We start from the raw sequence: 6,000 nt of genomic DNA on the forward strand, positions 1-6,000 counted from the left end.
CACATGAGTGCCTGGCTTATATACATACTACTGGACATACGAGATTCTTAAAGTAGAAGTCACCTCCACATCACAGCTAGCTTGGAGCAGAAATGGCCAAACTTACTCAGACAACTCACAGCAACCAATTTTTTGTTCCCAAAAATCTACAGACAAGATAATCCTGGAAGCAACAAAGGGCTCGGCAGAGCTCCACTCTACATTTTTCATGTGTCTGGTAAATACTCTCAAAGCTTTATCTTCCCTACCCTTCCCTCTACTCTCAGTACAACCTCAGAAACTGGTGGTGAAGAGCAATCCCTCCATATTTATAAGGAAGAGACCAAAGACTTCTCTGCTCTACACTTCTTTCTGGTATTACACAGGTTCTGTATAACTGACTGGCTGTAAGGGATGTGAAGGGGGAAAAAAAAAAAAAAAATGCTTCAAAAGATCCCACTTTCCTGGGGAAAGTTATTTGAATTACATGTTTTCTGAAGTGGGCTGCATTCCAACATGTACAAGGAAACAGTGAACATAAGTATCAAATGAAGTCACTCAGAGCTACATGAAAACAGATGGGTGTAGCAGTTGCCACTAAAAACTGATATTAAAATTATCAGCCATGTGTCCACAGACTTCAATACTCTTGATTACAGTACGGGATAGGGTGTCATATGCCAAGCTCCCCTTTACTGCTTGACTCGCCCACAGCATAATTAACAGCACTATCTGAGATTCCTCTAGAAATTCATATATAGAAACTTCTTCTCCAGCAAAGGCATTTTTTGGGAAGGCAGACCTCCGTTATCCAGTTTCACTCAGATCTGTTGGCACACTGCTCTCGATAACATAATAGCTAAAGACCAAAAAGGAAAAAACATGGACACATTATTTTAGAATGCCAGTGTCTGGGGAAAAGACAGCTGTATAACAGCCCTAGAAGTCATCTTATAATTGAGCCACCAACATTGATATTGGCCTTATTTCTATACAGATCAGAACATAATATACCAAATTCATGCTCAGGCAAGAAGGCTGGACGTCTTTCAAAGCTGCAGAGACAAGGTAAGTGACCAGCCATTAAGTATATTACAAGATATTTTCTAAATATGATTCCCTTTAGCAGGGATTTATGAGACCTCTCAAATACCTAAAAGTGTAATGCATGGAACTGTTAGCATGGTAATGGTGTGATAATTTGAGTTTACACTGCTCAGATGACTTAGGGGAAGAACAACTCTTTTGAGGTTGGAGAAGAAAACCACTAACTCCCACTACCCTGAAAGGAGTCAGTATGGCAGGACTAAATAACATTTGGGTGTGATAACAGCCCAGAGCACCCTAGCTGGATGATCTTCTGAATTGCTCTCTGCGGTGGACAAGGTACAACTCTGGTAGGATGCTGTGACCTCCAGCACAGCTGGGACAAACTGGAAAGGAAAAGCTGTCACCTAGATTCAGTTCCAGCAGTGCTGCAGGGCAACTTGCAATTACGCTCCTACTGCCCTTCAGAGACCAGGTTTCCTTCAGCATCTGCTTCGATACAAAGTAAAGAGAAGGGAAAAATAAATAACACAAAAGAAACATCCTGCCTGGCTTCAGGCTGCAGGGACACAGGGATTGTCCTGTGCCAAGTAGCACCGTGGGACACTTTGTATTTGTGGAAGTAGTATCAGAAGACAGCAGAGATGCAGCAGCAGGGGGGTGTAGTTGTGTGGGAAGAAGTACTGGTAGCGAAGCAACTACTTCTGGACAGCAAAAACAGATTAAGGTGAGGTTGTTTTGTTTTTTTTTTTTACTGGATTCATATTTCTAGACTCTGCCCTACATGCATCACAAGACAGGTTGGATTTCCCATATAGGTGCAAGAAAGCCCAGAGCTCTGCTTTCAGTGACTTACCACGTCACCTCTTCTTGACAGGTTATGTCATATCTGCACGCTCGTGCACAGCCTTATAGCAGGAGAGGTGAGCAGTTACTTGGAGAATATACACCTATAGCATAGGGAAAAAAGAGCTAGACAAGAGGTATCCTTTGTGCAAGACAAGAAGGCTCCAGCAGCATGACCCCAGAAATAGGACAGGCCACATAAAAAGCAAAAGCAAGCTAGCTCCATCCTTAAATCATTTCCATTTTAGATGACTGTCTCAGGGTGATTATTCAGCAGTTGCTGTCACATCTGTTTCTTTCGCACGTGACCAGGCAAGTCTGAACAAAGGCACTGAGTAGGAGACTTCCAGTCATTGAGAACAACATCTTTTTACTTTGAGCAGCTCAGGCCATTATATCAAATATGCATGAAAATTCCCTTTTAGAAGACCTTTTGCTCCATCGTGTTCCAAGTGGTGGGCAGGTTATAGCACTTAAATGCTTCCCTTCTCATTTGTATTAATTTAAACAACTTTATCGATAAAGTTCTGCCTCCTCTCTCCCCATGCTTCCAGCTTCAATGAGGTTATATAGCTGTAACTAGAAGTAGCACATAAAACTATATATGGCATGTTGTCCCAGGCGATAGCCCTCAGCATCCACAGACTTAGCAATGCTTCTTTACTTACTGTTGATCACTTACATTGCTTTGAGAACAGGAGACAGATTCCTTTCTGCAGAATTGCCAGACTTTTATGAAGTTATGTACTACTATTATTATGAAACGTATGTTTTAAAGCGATGCGTTTTGCCCGTTCATTCTTAATCTTTCATTAGGCATTAGAGAAACTAAGCATTTTGCTGCTCTGGAGTCTTCGTTTTGGCAAGGGAATCGTTATAAGCACATCAGCTAAGGTAGTGGTCTGGGGGAGAAAAAAAAAGAAAACAGACACACACCGGTTGATTGCTAGGGGTCGTGCAGATGGACACGAGATGTTTTAGGGAAGAAGTGGCAAAGGAAAGAGACATCAAAGCTCAGGCTGCAGAGAACACATTATACCAGAAGAGAAAGACGACTCTTAGATGCAGCACTCTGAAATCCAGTACATCTTTTAATACTGTCAGAATTAGAAACTAATTCTTAGCAAGTACATGGCAACAAAAGCCTAGAAGAAATTACATCAATTTAAGTAGTTAAGTTTGAACTGCAAGACAGAGAAGCCTTGTTGGAGTAGGTGAAAGCACAGACAAATTCCACTTATTAACCAGACTGATTGTTTGAGGGAGAGCTGCAAGCTGTTGTGGGAGGCACTAATTTTAATAAATATCTGTATAGCACTCACAATGACAGGGCCCTGGCTCAGGGTAAGAACACGCAGTCCAGTTCCTATACAACTGGGAGAAAGGGCACAAATTGATTTAGTGAAGATCTTGGTTTCTATCAGCAGTCTACTGCAAGAGAGTTTGGGGGGTGGGGTGGGGGGAAGAAAAAAGTATACTAGTCAGCTTCATTCTTAAAGGAATTTGCAGGGCAGGGAGGGTGGAAGAGACAAGGCTGCTACTACCAGCCTGTATTAGTACAGTGGCATTAATTAAGTGGTTTTAGTTTCCTGTTCACTGATTTATTATTTTCTACCTCTTCCTGTAGGCTGAAAGTAAAATTTACATTGTTGCAAAGCACAGAACATCATTTACATGTAACAGCTGCTATCGGAGAAGGCACATGGAGGGGGGAAGGCAGCGAAATGATGCAGCAGAGACCATTACAATTCCACTACACTCACAGGAAGGTTATTCCGCACCTTGCGGAGAGATGGTAAAAGACTGGAGAGGACAACTTTGTTGTATGAGAGGCAGTAAACTCAAGCCGTGGCAATAAGCACTGTACTTCCAGTATCAAGAAAGCTCTAGGCTACAATTTCCACGTCAGCCCAGCACCACCACAGCTACCAAGTATTACGATAGCTGAAAATATCACCTCTGCATTACAAGTCCGTCTATATAATTAAATGGTTTAAGAACAGGTAGAGTTGGTCATGGGCTAAGTTTAGTTTGGATCACAGGAAGACCACTGCATTCATTAGCAGTTTCAATAACCCTGCCCCTAGGCCTATATACAGCCCTGGAGTTCCTAAAAAGCCATGAGTCACCATTTACCACTCGGTGATTCCTGCCCATTACAGATGAAGTGCAAGACAACAACTTAGTCATCAATTTGAATTTATCGGGAGAACTTTCTTTACCTTTCTCCCAAAGCCACAGTCTGGCCAAGTGAAAAATCTTTCTAATAAAATAAATGGGTAGTTTTTCTCTACTGAAGTGTTATCCTGCTTCCTTTAGGGTTCTCTTCTCGTCTTCTTTTACTTCAGTGTTAGAAGAATCAGATTCGTCATATACCAAAGGCTTTAAGACATGCAATAAAAAAAACCATTTGAGATCAAAAATCCCACTCCAGGCCTTCCTCATCCATAAGTTTTCAACTCAGAGGGTTACCACTCAATATTAAGATATTAGAATTGCAGTTCTGATATTAATCTCTCTCTCTATCTCCTGTAGCTCTCTTCCTCCTCCGTCTCCCACCCCAGCAACATAGTGGGAAATACGTGGGAGATGTACCACACTTGATCCAAGTTCAAAAGGAGGAAGGAATTTAGGAGACTGAGTAAAAGCTGCTGCCATCCCAGTTTTCCAACCAGAGATATCAAAACTGTTTACATTCCGCCCCCACCTTCTTGGGGAAAGAGCTGTCCCCCTGCTTTCCAGGGCCACTGTGATTTACTTACTCATTCAGAGCTGGCTACAGCATCGCGCTGCTAAACAAGGGTAGATGAACACAGAAGTTTAGACCAAGGCGGTATAAGAACAGCAAGACCACGGAAGTCTAATTTTACCAGTCCAGTAGTCTACTGATCTGACTGCAACATATCCCCACCAAAATTAAGAAGAAAGCCTATGCCAATATACTAAACCTTTAACCATCATACACATCAAGAAGAAAAAGCAGGGTTCTCAGCTCCTCCTTTCACAGAGCGCAGGCCAAAACTCCCTGCAACCCAGAGAATCTTCACCAACTTAGATGCTGGGTCAACAGCTTCAGAAGCCCTAACAAGATGCAGACTGCTTAACAAAAAAAAATGGATTTAGGGGAAGAATTTTAAGCCTCTGCAACACACAAGATACACTTCAGCCAAAACCACTCTGGCTGAGAGGCTGGGCAATTCTCCAATTTAAGCATTCGCATTTGCGCATTGTTGTGAAGAGCGGAGTATTCCAGTTTCTACATCAAAAGCTTAATCATCAGCCTCTGCTGCATATCTTGCTTAAGAGCTTTCTGACCAAAGACCCTAGAGCAATACTTGAAGAAGAATCACATAGGCTTTGATTCAAAAGAGGATTATAAGGTTATTTCCCAATTCTCTTCAGGAAAGGCAGGCCTGACAGAACATCATACCAGCAGAAGGTCCTGCCTCGGAGGTCTCAATCCTGCCCACCAAAATGAAATGGATGGGTACCTTATTTATTTTATGTTAAAGGTTTTTCAGTATGAGCTAGCTCAGAAATAAGAAAGGCTTGCACCGTCCCCTGGACATAAGCTTAGAACTGTAACAGAGAGCAGAATTCACCTTTTTTTTTTAATTCAAAGTGAAGCTTATCCCAGCTTGAGCAGTCACACTGGACAGATTTAGTGAGGAAGCGCAGATCACTGCGCAGGAGGCAGCTCAGTTTTTCAGAGCAGCAACATCCAGCACACAAACCCATGGCTGCTTTCTGCCAGGCACACAGTGCCCCGCGACAAGCTGGGTGCCTGGAGCCCCCTCCCTTGGGCAAGAGGGCTTGATGCACAATCCATGGAAGAGGAAGATGAGGGGAAGTCCTCAGATCTGTTAGACCCCCACCAATAAATAAATAAATCCTAAACCCTACCCAACGCTCCTAACCTAACAAGCCCCCCCTCCACAAGGGAGGCTGTAATCAGGCCTTAATTTTTTAAGTATTATTATCAGCGACACCAGGTAAATCAGAGGTTTAAGGAGAGGCAGAGGAAGGGAAAGTCAGCTTCCCTGCACCCCCGGCAGGGCAGCGCCCAGGGCCGGGCCGGGCCGGGCCCTTTCCCGCAGCCCCGGGCCGGGGCGCAGCGCCGCCCGCCCG

Source organism: Aptenodytes forsteri, unplaced genomic scaffold, assembly GCF_000699145.1.
Source record: "Aptenodytes forsteri isolate BGI_AS27 unplaced genomic scaffold, ASM69914v1 Scaffold53, whole genome shotgun sequence".
NCBI classification, from domain to species: domain Eukaryota; kingdom Metazoa; phylum Chordata; class Aves; order Sphenisciformes; family Spheniscidae; genus Aptenodytes; species Aptenodytes forsteri.